This window comes from Dendrobates tinctorius, unplaced genomic scaffold, assembly GCF_039654945.1.
Source record: "Dendrobates tinctorius isolate UK_male_01 unplaced genomic scaffold, ASM3965494v1 ptg000129l, whole genome shotgun sequence".
NCBI classification, from domain to species: Eukaryota; Metazoa; Chordata; class Amphibia; order Anura; family Dendrobatidae; genus Dendrobates; species Dendrobates tinctorius.
In genome coordinates, this window is record NW_027361797.1 from 8,896,202 (window position 1) to 8,911,009 (window position 14,808).

A 14,808-nucleotide genomic window follows, 5' to 3' on the forward strand; every position below is an offset into this window, starting at 1 on the left:
TTGGGCCCCATCGTTTGCTCAGCCTATCTTTCTATCTGTGTGAGTGTTTTTTCATCTTGCTTCACCGTCATTATATGTTGGGGGCTGTCTTTTACTTTGGGGTCTGCTCTGGGGCAGTTTAGATTTCCTTTTCTGTCTTTAGGCTATTTAGCTCTCCGGCTGTGATCGAGGGGTCTAGGGCACCGTAGGAACCCCCCCACGGCTACTGCTAGTTGTGTTGATAGGTTCAGGGGTCTGCAATCTGATAGTTGCCAACTTCTCTGGTTTTCTGGACGTAGCTTCTATTTTTATGTCTGCCTCCTACGGTGACTCAATCATAACACAGGAGGTAACTGTGCTCCAAAGCACTACCAAGGACCAGCAGACGTTGGTGGAACTCGGATACCGACAAGGAGGCACCTAGGCCAAAGGCACTGCCGAGAACCAGCTGACGGTGCAGAAACCCGGATGGGTAGCAGAAGCTGCAAGAGCAAATGAAACTAGCGAGGAACCAGGCTGGGCAGGAGAGAGTACCCGTGCCAAAGACACTGCCGAGAACCAGCTGACGGTGCTGGAACCCGGAGGGGCAGCAGAATGAACAAGAGCTAATGGCACAACCGTGGACCAGCTGACGGTGCTGGAACACGGTTACTAAGCAGGAGGTACCTGTGCTCCAAAGCACTACCAAGGACCAGCAGACGTTGGTGGAACTCGGATACCGACAAGAATCATAGAATCATAGAATCGTAGAGTTGGAAGGGACCTCCTGGGCCATCTGGTCCAACCCCCTGCTCAAAGCAGGATTCGCTAAATCATCCCAGTCAGACGTCTGTCCAGCCTCTGTTTGAAGACTTCCATTGAAGGAGACCTCACCACTTCTCGTGGCAGCCTGTTCCACTCATTGATCACTCTAACTGTCAAAAAGTTTTTTCTAATATCTAATCTGTGTCTCCTCCCATTCAGTTTCATCCCATTGCTTCTAGTCTTTCCTTGTGCAAATGAGAATAAAGTTGATCCTTCTACAATGTGACAGCCCTTTAGATATTTGTAGACAGCTATTAAGTCTCCTCTCAGTCTTCTCTTTTGCAAACTAAACAATCCCAAATCCTGCAACCTTTCCTCATAAGACAGGGTTTGCAGACCGGTCACCATTCTGGTCGCTCTTTTCTGAACTTGCTCCAGTTTGTTGATGTCTTTTTTAAAATGTGGTGCCCAAAACTGGACACAATATTCCAGATGAGGTCTGACCAAAGAGGAGTAGAGGGAAATAATGACTTCACGTGATCTAGACTGTATGCTTCTGTTAATACATCCTAGAATTGCATTTGCCTTTTTTGCTGCTGCATCACACTGTTGACTCATATTCAGTCTGTGATCTATTAGTATACCCAAGTCTTTTTCACATGTGCTGTCACTTAGCTCTATTCCTCCCATTCTATATATGCTTTTTTCATTTTTATTGCCCAGATGTAGTACTTTGCATTTCTCCCTGTTAAAAACCATTCTGTTAGTTGCTGCCCACTTCTCCAGTTTATTTAAATCTTTTTGAATCCTCTCTCTCTCTTCTCTAGTATTAGCTATCCCTCCTAGCTTTGTGTCATCAGCAAATTTAATCAGTTTACCCTCAATTCCTTCATCTAAATCGTTGATAAAGATGTTGAACAATACAGGGCCCAGGACTGAGCCCTGTGGTACCCCACTTGAGACATTCTTCCAACTGGATGTGCAGCCATTTACGACCACTCTTTGGGTCCGATCACTAAGCCAGTTATGAATCCACCTAACAGTTGCCTTGTCCATTCCATACTTAGTCATTTTTTCAATAAGGATTGTATGAGAGACTTTGTCAAATGCTTTGCTGAAGTCAAGATATACTATATCTACAGCATTTCCTTGATCCACCCAATCAGTAATACCGTCATAGAAGGAAATTAAATTAGTCTGACATGACTTATTAGGTACAAACCCATGCTGACTCTGCTTAATCACTTCATTCTTATCCAGGTATTGACATACATGTTGTTTAATAATTTGTTCAAAGATCTTTCCTGGTATAGAAGTCAGACTCACCGGCCTATAGTTGCCTGGGTCCACCTTCTTCCCCTTTTTGAAGATAGGAACAACATTTGCTCTTCTCCAGTCTTCTGGAGGCACCTAGGCCAAAGGCTCTGCCGGGAACCAGCTGACGTTGCTGGAACCCGGATGAGTAGCAGAAGGTACCCATTATTAACAAAGTGTCGCATCAGCGAGCAGGCCGCAGTTACCGAAACCCACAGTCCTACAGGGGGTGCTTTTCCTATTGGCACTATGGAACCAGCCTTTGTTACCAGAACCCGCAGTCCACATAGGAAGCACTGAAACTGCAGACACCATAGACTCGGCTAACCCGACCGCAACACGACAGGACAACGTATCAGTGGCAAAGTGACGTTGACACTACCCGGAAACAGCAGGCGTGCTGAAACCAGGCTGGGCAGGAGAGAGTACCCGTGCCAAAGACACTGCCGAGAACCAGCTGATGGTGCTGGAACCCGGAGGGGCAGCAAAAGGAACAAGAGCTAATGGCACAACCGTGGACCAGCTGACGGTGCTGGAACACGGTTTCTAAGCAGGAGGTACGTGTGCTCCAAAGCACTACCAAGGACCAGCAGACGTTGCTGGAACTCGGATACCGACAAGGAGGCACCTAGGCCAAAGTCTCTGCTGAGAAACAGCTGACTGTGCTGGAACCCGGATGGGCAGGAGGGAGTACCCGTGGAAACACACTTCTGAGCAGCAACATGTGATGTTGAAGCCCAGGGGTCAATCATGCAGCAGGCTGAGGCCAACTTGGAGCGAGTTTTATATTGGTTGTACACAACTACTGATTGTAACCGTGCTCCACTTTGGCCTCTGGCTCTACTGTCTCTAGTATTTCCCTTGGCCTCCAACCACGCCAGTTGCTGCTCTGCAGTGTTGTCTGCACAATCCACACTTGTTCCTGAGTTACTGGGGCTCAGTCACGTCAGTTGATCCCCTGATGTGTGTCCGGCAAGGTGTCCTGCTCTGTCCACATTCCCACAACTATTAATGGGAATGGGGACAGAGCAGGAGACATTGCCGGACACACATCAGGGGATCAACTGACGTGACTGAGCCCCAGTAACACAGGAACAAGTGTGGATTGTGCAGACGGCACATCAGAGCAGCGGACTGGCGGGGTTGGAGGTCAGGGGAAATACTAGAGACAGTACAGCCAGAGGCCTAAGTGGACCACGGTGTAACAACCCTGCTGGCATCACTGCATGGCCTCCCATTCCCCGCACACCAACTTACTTTCTGCTTCAAGCCATGCTGTGAATTCTGTCTGTTGCCAGCCCTCAGCTCCATGTGCTATGCCTCTTGTTTTCCTGCTTGCTCTCCATGTTTCATGACTGTTTGTATAGGGGGGCGGCATCTGAACTCTCTGGTTCTTATGCAGTCAGGGTGCACCTGTGTAATATGTCCCTTACCAATATCCTAGAGCCCTTGACTATTTAGTTTCGCCACACCCACTGACCTTTGCCTGAGCAATGTCTAAACTCAGTTAGCTCCTTGCTGCTGAGCTAGCCAGGCCCTGTCCTATGTCTTGCCTTCTCTGAAGGCTCTTATTGCGTATTCCTGTGTCTTGGTACCTTGCCTAGTACTTCTCTGTCCGCCTGCCAGGAGGCAGAATATCCTCGTCCTTGTGTCTTTGTCCCTGTGTCTCTGTCTGAACTCAGTCTTACCTCTGTCTGTCTGTCTGCACGACTCCCTAGACGCTCTGTCTGCACGGCTCCCTAGCTGCTCTGTCTGCACGGCTCCCTAGCCGCTCTGTCTGCACGGCTTCCTAGCTGCTCTGTCTGCACGGCTCCCTAGCCGCTCTGCCTGCACGGCTCCCTAGCCGCTCTGCCTGCCCGGCTCCCTAGCCGCTCTGCCTGCCCGGCTCCCTAGCCGCTCTGCCTGCCCGGCTCCCTAGCCGCTCTGCCTGCCCGGCTCCCTTGCCATTCTGCCTGCCCGGCTCCCTTGCAGTCCAGCCTACTCCGCACCTCCTGTGTGAACAGGTCCAAACCTGTTCCTTCATATTCCACTCTTTCCTGCCTATATCCATACCTGCACCTCCTGTGTGAACAGGTCCAAACCTGTCTCTCATATTCCCATATTGCCCAGTGTCTCCAAACCGTGCCCGCTTGCCCAGTGTCTCCAAGCCGTGCCCAGTGTCTCCAAGCCGTGCCCAGTGTCTCCAAGCCATGCCCGCTTGCCCAGTGTCTCCAAGCCATGCCCGCTTGCCCAGTGTCTCCAAGCCGTGCCCGCTTGCCCAGTGTCTCAGCCGTGCCTGTCGTGTCTACCTGCCTGCCAGTCTATAGCACCTGTCCAAGTGACTTGTCCCCGAGTGGGATCAGCAGCCACAGCCAGACACCACCCTGGAGTGGCACCCAACAGCTACCTGCCGCACAAGCCTGATCTCACCATCAGCGGCTCCAGTGAAGACCGAGGTAGCTGTCGTAGTCACGCCCCTTCCAGGGTAGTCTGGTTTGTGGCACAGTGGGGCCACAAACCCCCGGCTCGCGCCATTCAGCAAAGGCGCGAGCGTGACACACGGTTAAAAGTCAGTAGTTGTGTGATGTTGGAGGCAGCAGTAGACTTTGCCATCCGCACAGCAGGGGAACAGCTGGCGTTACTGAACACCAAAGACACAGGAGCGAGTGTTTCTATCTGTGCGGACGGCACTTCCAAGCTACAACTGGCTGTGTTGAAGCCCAGGATCAATGCTCCAAGCAGGCTGAGGCCTACTTGGAGCAAGTGGAAAATAACATGTAGTGTGATGTTGGAGGCAGCAGGAGACTTTGCCATCCGCACAGCAGGGGAACAGCTGGCATTACTGAACCCCACTAACACAGGAGCTAGTGTATGTTTCTCTGTGAAGACGGCACTTCTGAACACCAACTGGCATTGTTGGAGACCAGGATGAGGCATGGAGCAGGCTGAGGCCTGATAGGGTTGGCATGTGGAGGCAGCAGGAGACTTTGCCATCTACACAGCAGGGGAACAGCTGGCATTACTGAACCCCACAGACACAGTAGCAAGTGTGTTTTTCTCTGTGAAGACGGCACTTCTGAACACCAACTGGCGTTGTTGGAGCCCAGGATGAGGCATGGAGTTGGCTGAGGCCAACTTGCAGCACGTTTTATAGAGGTTGTAGACTACTAGTGATTGTAACCGTGCTCCACTTAGGCCTCTGGCTCCACTGTCTCTAGTATTTCCCCTTGCCTCCAACCCCGCCAGTGACAGCTCTGAAGTGGCGTCAGCACAATCCACACTTGTTCCTGTGTTACTTGGCCTCAGTCCCGTCAGTTGATCCCCTGATATGTGTCCGGCAAGGTCTCCTGCTCTGTCCTCATTCACACTACTAGTAAGGGATTGTGGACAGAGCAGGAGGATTCCTTGCCGGACACACATCAGGGGATCAACTGATGGGACTGAGGCCAAGTAACACTGGAACAAGTGTGGATTATGCTGACGCCACTTAAAAGCTGTCACTGGCGGGGTTGGAGGCCAGGGGAAATACTAGAGACAGTGGAGCCAGAGGCCTAAGTGGAGCAGGGTTAAAAATCAGTAGTAGTTTGAATGTGGATGGAGCAGGAGACTTTGCCGTCCACACAGCAGGGGAGCAGCTGGCGTTACTGAACCCCACTAACACAGGAGCTAGTGTTTTTCTCTGTGCAGATGACACATCTGAGTGACAACTGGCTGTGTTAAAGCCCAGGGATTATAGTTCAGGTGGTAGAAACATGAACACAACAGGAGACCTGGATACAGTTGCCAACCAATTATTTAGTCGGGAAGAGGACTGGCAAATTCTGGGGAGATCCAGGCCTTGTTCATTTTCAGAAAAGTAAGCCGGTCGACGTTATTGGAAGAAAGTCACGTGCGATGGTCTGTTAGTACACCACCTGCGGCACTAAAGACGCGTTCCGATAATACACTGGCAGCAGGGCAAGCCAGCACCTCCAATGCATACTGGCTATGCTCTGGCCATGTATCCAGCTTAGAGACCCAAAACTTGAAGGGGGAAGAGCCATCTGGGAGTACAGTCACAGGGCAAGACATGTAGTCTGTCACCATCTGACGGAAACGTTGCCTCCTGCTGACTGGAGCCATCAGTGATGGTGTTGACAATTGTGGCGGACACACAAAACTTTGCCACATTTGGGCCATAGTGGTCTTGCCTTGTGCTGAGGCGCTGCCTCTGCTCCCTCTTTGTACCGAGTTTCCTCCACTGGCTCGACGCACAGAGGTGCTTGGTAAAGCACTAGCACCACTGCTGTCGGGTGGAATGGAAAACATGATGGACTGCACCAGTGTGTATTGGTACTCCCGCAATTTACGCTCCCGGTTCAACGTTGGTATGAGGGTTTGCAAGTTGTCCCGTTAGCGAGGATCTAGGAGGGTGTACACCCAATAATCAGCCGTGTAGAGAATGTGGGCAATGCGGTGGTCGTTTCTCAGGCACTGCAGCATGAAGTCAACCATGTGCTGCAGACTCCCAACTGCCAAAGAACCGCTGTCCCCTGCTTGAGGCGTGATCTCTGCCTGCTCTGCATCACCCCATCCTCGCTGTACATACTGACTAGAGCTTTGTGTACCTCCCTCCTGTGGAGAGATGTCTTCCTCCTCCATCGACTCCTCCTCATCCTCCTCACAAAGTGTCCCCTGCCTAGGCCTTTGTGAGGAAGCACGTAGTGCAGACTGTCCAGAGGCAGATGGCATTTGGGACTCCTCAACCTCCACCTCTTCCAAAACCTCATCCCTTAGTGCTTGCAGTGTTTTTTGAAGCAGGCAGATAAGGGGGACAGTCATGCTGACTAGTGCATCATCTGCACTCGCCATCCGCGTGGAATCATCGAAGGCACGCAAAACGAGGCACATGTCCTTCATAGAGGCCCACTCAGTGGTGCTGAAGTGTGACCGGCGCACATTGCGACTTGTTTGCGTCTGATGCAGCTGGTACTCCATGACTGCTGCCTGCTGCTCACACAACCGCTCCAACATATGTAACGTTGAATTCCACCTGGTGGGTAGGTCACATGTGATGCGATGTTCCGGAAGGCGTAATCGGCGCTGCAGAGCAGCAAGGCGCGATCTTGCCGTGCTGGAACGACGCAAGTGAGCGCACTCTATGCGGACCTTGTGCAGCAGTGCATCAAGATCCAGATAGTCCCTCAGAAAGCTCTGCACGACCAAGTTGAGCACATGTGCCAGACATGGGATGTGAGTAAGGTTGCCAAGGCGAAGAGCTGCCACCAGATTTTGGCGATTGTCATACACTACCAAGCCCGGCTGGAGATTCGCTGGCAGAAACCACACATCGCTCTCCTGCTTGATGGCATTCCAGAGCTCCTGCGCTGTGTGGCTTCGATTCCCCAAAGAAATTAATTTCAGTACGGCCTGTTGACGTTTGGCCAAGGCTGTGCTCATATCGGTCATAACAGGCTCCTGCTGCACTGTTTCAGAGGAACTTGAGTAGGAGGAGGAGTCAATGTGTCCAGACTGGATTCCTGCAATCCGTGGAGTTGGCAGAACACGTAGAGCGCCACTCTCCAGATCTGTACCCGGCTCCACATCATTTACCCAATGGGCAGTGAGGGAAAGGTATCGTCCCTGTCCATGGTTACTGGTCCACGCATCGGTGGTCAGGTGGATCTTGCTACTGACGGCGTTTAGTAGCGCATGTTTTATGTTTGCCTCCACATGTTTCTGCAGGGCAGGGACGGCTCGCCTGCTGAAATAAAAGTGGCTGGGCACTGTGTATTGTGGGACTGCCAATGCCATGAAGTCCCGGAAGGTGTCAGTCTCCACCAGCCTGAATGACAGCATTTCAAGTGCCAGTAGTTTGGCAATGCCAGCATTCAGAGCCTGTTCTCGGGGATGATTTGCCGAGTATGGCCGTCTTTTCTCCCATGCCTGTGCTACCAATGGCTGTCGAGTGGCCTGGGAGTGTGAGGATGACTTGGAACGTGGTGCTGTGGGTGGAATGTCACAGGGTCTCCGGACAACAGTGCCAGAGGTTCTTCCTTGGCGATCCTGTGAGGAAGCCGAACTAGCTGTGTGTGAGCTGGAGGAAGAGGCCCCAACACGAGCTGAAGAGGTGGTAGGTGGTGCTGTACGTTGGCCTACGTCTTCAGTGTGTCTGTGTAACGCCACCTCGTGCTTGGTCCGCACATGTTTCCACATATTAGTGGTATTGAGGTTGCTGACATTTTTCCCTCTTTTGACTCTCTGATGACACAGCTTGCATTTGACAAAGCAAATGTCATCTGCAACTGTGTCAAAAAAGGACCACGCACTGTAGGTCTTGGGAGCGCCCGTTTTGCCTTTTGAAAGTGGAATGCTCCTAACGGGTGCCGAAGTGGAGGCTACAGGTAACCAAGTCTGCCCCCTCCCTCTCCCTCCAGTTTTGGCCGTTCGGGGAATCTCGTCCTCAGAGCTGCTCCCACCACCTTCCTGTTCCTCATGCCATGATGGGTCAAGGACCTCATCATCTACACTCCCCTCTTCAAACACCTGCTTCTCCTGGGTTGTCTCGCCAGCACTGTATGCACCAGAAAGTGGTAACTGAGTCTCGTCATCATCTGATGCGTACTGAGGTGTGCTTACCATAGGCACTGGCCCACCCGCCTCTTCAGATTCAGAGGGACAAAGAAGTTGCACATCACTGCATACTCCCTCTTCTTCACATTCTGGAATGCTGCTTGGCTGGCCCCCTCTTTCCAAACCAACAGATTCCGAGAACAGAAGTAGAGACTGTGATGGCTCCTGAACAGGGCTCTCTGACTGCCTGGGCACTTTAGCAGGTGGTGAAGAGACAGATGGTTGCTCTTCGGTGCTCTGGCCCTGAGAGGATGTGGAAGTCATTGAAGTCGATGCGTTAACTGCCATCCATCCGACAATGGCTTCAATTTGTTCCTCTCGCAGCAGTGGGGTACGGTGAGGTCCTACAAAGCTGCGCATAAAGGACTGTTGCCTGCTAAAACTGGGGGATGCTGACTCACTGGTGCCCGCAGCAGGCACAGAATCCCCACGTCCTCTCCCTGCAGAATCCCCACATCCTCTCCCTGCAGAATCCCCATGTCCTCTCCCTGCTGAAACTCCACGCCCACGGCCACGTGCCTTACTCCCTGCCTTCTTCATCTTGCTAGACTGAGAAAGATAGACAGAAAAGTACAAAGGGGGGCCTTAGTGTGCTTATTCCTGAACAGCTGGTTACAGGTATAAGAAACACTAATTTTATGAAGTGTGTGTGTCGACTACACTTTAATGGGAGCTAATGTGGCCTACACAACTTTCAAATGTACAGTCATGGCCAAAAGTTTTGAGAATGACACAAATATTAATTTTTACAAAGTCTACTGCTTCATTTTTTCTAATGGCAATTTGCATATACTCCAGAATGTTATAAAGAGTGATCAGCTTAACAGCAATTACTTGCAAAGTCAATATTTGCCTAGAAAATGAACTTTATCCCCCAAAACACATTTCAACATCATTGCAGCCCTGCCTTAAAAGGACCAGCTAACATCGTTTCAGTGATTGCTCCATTAACACAGGTGTGGGTGTTGACGAGGACAGGGCTGGATATCAAACTGTCATGATTAAGTAAGAATGACACCACTGGACACTTTAAAAGGAGGCTGGTGCTTGGCATCATTGTTTCTCTTCTGTTAACCATGGTTATCTCTAAAGAAACATGTGCAGTCATCATTGCACTGCACAAAAATGGCCTAACAGGGAAGAGTATCGCAGCTAGAAAGATTGCACCTCAGTCAACAATCTATCGCATCATCAAGAACTTCAAGGAGAGAGGTTCCCTTGGTGCCAAAAAGGCTCCAGGGCGCCCAAGAAAGACCAGCAAGCGCCAGGACCATCTCTTAAAAGTGTTTCAGCTGCGGGATCGGGCTACAAGCAGTGCAGAGCTTGCTCAGGAATGACAGCAGGCAGGTGTTAGTGCATCTGCATGCACTGTGAGGCGGAGACTCTTGGAGCAAGGCCTGGTCTCAAGGAGGGCAGCAAAGAAGCCACTTCTCTCCAGGAAAAACATCATGGACAGACTGATATTCTGCAAGAGGTACAGGGAGTGGACTGCTGAGGACTGGGGTAAAGTCATTTTCTCTGATGAATCCCCTTTTCGATTGTTTAGGACATCTGGAAACGGCTTATTCGGAGAAGAACAGGTGAGCGCTACCACCAGTCTTGTCTCATGCCAACTGTCAAGCATCTTGAAACCATTCATGTGTGGGGTTGCTTCTCAGCCAAGGGAATGGGCTCTCTCTCAGTCTTGCCTAAAAACACAGCCATGAATAAAGAATGGTACCAGAATGTCCTCCAAGAGCAACTTCTCCCAACCGTCCAAGAGCAGTTTGGCGATCAACAATGCCTTTTTCAACATGATGGAGCACCTTGCCATAAAGCAAAGGTGATAACTAAATTGCTCAGGGAACAAAACATAGAGATTTTGGGACCATGGCCTGGAAACTCCCCAGATCTTAATCCCATTGAGAACTTGTGGTCAATCATCAAGAGACGGGTGGACAAACAAAAAACTTCAAATTCAGACAAAATAAAAGCATTGATTTTGCAAGAATGGACTGCTATCAGTCAGGATTTGATCCAGAAGTTGATTGAGAGCATGCCAGGGAAAATTGCTGAGGTCCTGAAGAAGAAGGGTCAACACTGCAAATATTGACTTGCTGCATTAACTCATTCTAACTGTCAATATAACCTTTTGTTACTCATAATATGATTGCAATTATATTTCTGTATCTGATAAAAACATCTGACAAACACACATAAAAACCAGAGGCCAGCAGATCATGTGAAAATATAATATTTGTGTCATTCTCAAAACTTTTGGCCATGACTGTAGTGTTTGGTGAACTTTGTTGTTTTTTTGGGGGGGTAAAAAAACTAAAAGGATGTGACCAAAGATTTGAAAGTCAGAGTATCACCAACTTTCTGGAGCTATTACAATTCAGGCAGATAATCTACAATGCAAAAGATGAGGCTCCAAAAAAATTGGGTAATACTAATCTGGCAGCAGCTGAAGGGCTCAAGCCAGAAAAAAGGCTCCTCTATCTACTCCTATATAGTGTTTGTAACCAACCAATGTAGATGGATATGGATGGATGCACACTAATAGGAGAAGAAAAAATGAGCTGCAATTAAAGAAATATATGTGTGAGGCAGTGACGCACGCTGAGCGGCCTACAACCAGACGTAGCTGCAGGACACACTACTCAGCGTGAGCTGCACTCACACACAGTCAGAGACCTCTCAGACAGCCGTGAACAGTGCAGCTAAGTGGGCACTAGCACTGACAGGCTGCAGAAAGGCTCCGCTGTGTACTCCTAGAGTGTTTGCAACCACCGTATATGGATACGGATGGATGCACACGAATAGGAGAAAAAATGAGCTGCAATAAAAGAAAAATGTGTGAGGCAGTGACACGCTGAGCGGCCTACAACCAGACGTAGCTGCAGGACACACTACTCAGCGTGAGCTGCACTCACACAGTCAGAGACCTCTCAGACAGCCGTGAACAGTGCAGCTAAGTGGGCACTAGCACTGAAAGGCTGCAGAAAGGCTCCGCTGTCTACTACTAGTGTTTGCAACCAACGTATATGGATACAGATGGAAGCACACTAGATAGAATTTTTTAAAAATAAGCAGCTCAAAAAGAAAAATATGTATGAGGCAGCAGTGAGGCACGCTGGGTGGCCTACAACCAGACGTGGCTGAAGGACCCACTCCACAGCGTGAGCTGCACTCACACAACCCTTGCAGACAGCTGTGAACACAGCTGCTAGGCAAAAGAAAGCTACAGTGGTGGTTTATGTAGCCTGGGTAAAGCACAATATTGTTTTGAGAATCGCTATTTCTAACTGTCCCTCACAGTCTTCAGCAGCAGCCTGTCCCTATCTGAATTCACAGCAGAGTGACCAGAAATGGCGGCGGCGGTGGCTTTTATAGTGCATCATGACATCATTTCTGCAGCCAATCACAGCCATGCCAATAGTTAACATGCCTACATGACAAACAGGATGTGCCCACACTTCTAAGGATTCCCATTGGCGGAATCAAAGCGAGCGGGCTGATAGCATTATGGGAACTTCCGATTCAGGTATCCGATATGAAAAAAGTATCGGAAGTCAGTATCGGAATTCCGATACAGCTAATATCAGCCGATACCCGATACTTGCGGTATCGGAAAGCTCAACACTAGTCATGCCCCCTTACCTCCCATCCTTATGATGCACAGGAAAAGCCTAGAAGAGTGCTGTTTGATTGTTCCCATTTTTATACTGGCTCATATAGTAGCACCCGATTGGCTGTGCTAGACCATGTGATGTTATAGCTGCAAATCATTATGGGGAGGCATGAGTGGCCATATCTCAATGAGTCTTCAGCAGAATGTATAATGACATCTGGCTTTCTTTTTTGCAATCCTTGTGAGTCAAACCACAAAGTTTTTGAATTTATAGGGACCTGCAAATTTTAGGAAATTCGAAATGACGTTCATGCTTCATAGATCGATCAGTTCATCTACTTAATACCATATATTTATAAAATATCTATTCCTTAAAATTATTAGTTATGATCTTATATTATGTATATCACAAGGGTGGTAAATAGCACTTTTTTCCCTCATTTTTAAAATGGAAGCAAAGTGTAAATTCCTCTGATTTAGCTGTGAGTTTTCCTGCCTCAATATTTTGTTGAAGCTTTAACTCGAAGGGAGACAGACCTAGAGGCGAAGTTATTTGACAATTTTATTGACTTTCCTCAGTGACAGATACATTTTACCATCTCATCAGGTTCTGCTTTCATAAAATATGTTTAATGGCTTCAAATGCCTTTAGGATTAATCAGCCAGCATAATTTATGTATTTGAAAAACAGTGAAGCCAAATGTAATTTCCCTTACATTGATAGTGTTACAGTTAGTTATGATGCTGCTGGTGTTGTTTTGTGGAATCTGTATTTTATTTAATAGCTGACTGATCAGTGACCTCATATAAAATCACCATAATCAAAAGTGCAGGAAAATAGTGTTCATATCTTCAGTGCTTGATCAAGTGCATGGAAATGTGCCAGTGTTTTAAAATACAGTTTATTCCACAATGAATTGCCCACACATAACCATACCTAAACTATTGCTACAAAATATTTTTATGTTGTTTGTTTTATCATGCTAACATAATGTTATGAAATATTATTCTTACAGATAGCGATCTTTTACTATATACCATAGGTAATGAGGGGCAAAGAGGGTTCAAAGTAGTAGTAAAACAGGGTCCTCTGTTAAAGGAGCCTCTGCCATATAAGCACGGCATGATAAAAAGCAAAGGACAATAGGGTCTTATATAAGTAAAATAGTGAGAGCAACATAGATTCTAAAGGCCCCGTCACACTAAGCGATCTCGCTATCGAGATCACTGATTTTGTGACACATCAGCAATCTCGCCAATGAGATCGCTGTGTGTGACGGGGATCAGCGACCGGCCCCCCTGCTGGTTATCGCTGATCGTACTCGAGCGGCCTGGGCCGTTTTTTCGATCGCTGGTCTCCCGCTGTCCAGCGCGCATCGCTGCGTATGGCAGCGAGAGACCAGCGATCAGCAACGCTGGACGCTGGTTGCTAATGTAAACATCGGGTACATGCTGGTTTCCAAGGTAAACGTCGGGTATCCAGGAGTCGCGCGGCTCCTAGATACTCGATGTTTACCTTGGAAACCAGCGTGTACTCCGGTTTCCAAGGTAAGCATCGGGTATCCAAGAGTAGAGATGAGCGGTGTTCGAGTCGAACTGTTCGCCAATTTCAAAATCGAGTTGTTTTGGGCGGCGTTCGAGCCGTTCGCCGAACTCGAACACTTTGCTTAAAATTCGGTTGTTCGAGGTTATGTTCGAGAACGGTTCGTTCACCAAAAGCGTAACTTTATTTTCACAGTAATAATGGTTTTCAATGTTAAGAGACAGTTTCATGGCATAGTGGCCGGGGGTGGGGGATAGATCTGTGCTGAAATAATGCACATCTCCTTTTTTTTTTTTTTCTTTCCCGCATTTACAGTGGGGCGGTGCAGTCTCTCAGCCTACCAGCAGTGCACACACACAAAGCAAAGTGCATGTTTTTTCACACAAGCAAGGGCATTGGCTGTGTATGTCACATGTCCTTGCCCTATAAGAAGCAGCCATTTCCTCCCATCACCACAATTTTATCACTGCTGCAGCTTGTGTTAGACGGCACCGCTGCTGCTGTGGGCACCAGGGCTCAACGGCATCAGGCGGTGTTTACGCTAAAATGTCTGGGAAATGTGAGTCACACAGCTGAGGAGTTGTGGTCAGCTCTGGAGACTGAGTTCCATCGATGGCTGACTCCACCGAACCTGCAGCCAGGGAAGGCCGTGTGCGACAATGCTGCAAACCTAGGTGCGGCCCTTCGTCTGGGCAATGTCACACACGTGCCTTGTATGGCTCACGTTTTGAACCTGGTTGTCCAGCAATTTGTAGCCCGCTATCCCGGACTAGATGGCCTCCTGCAGAGAGCATGGTCGCTGTGTGCTGTGCTCACTTCCGCCATTCGCATCCCGCAGCTAAACGACTCACATGTCTCCAGAAGTCGTTGGGCCTGCCAGTTCACCAGCTAAAATGCGATGTGCTGACACGGTGGAATTCAACTCTGCACATGTTGCAGCGAGTGTGGCATTCATCCACTCAATGCTGACTTTTATTCCCCATTGACTTGCATTGGGGTCAGGTTTCGGATGAAACTCCGACTT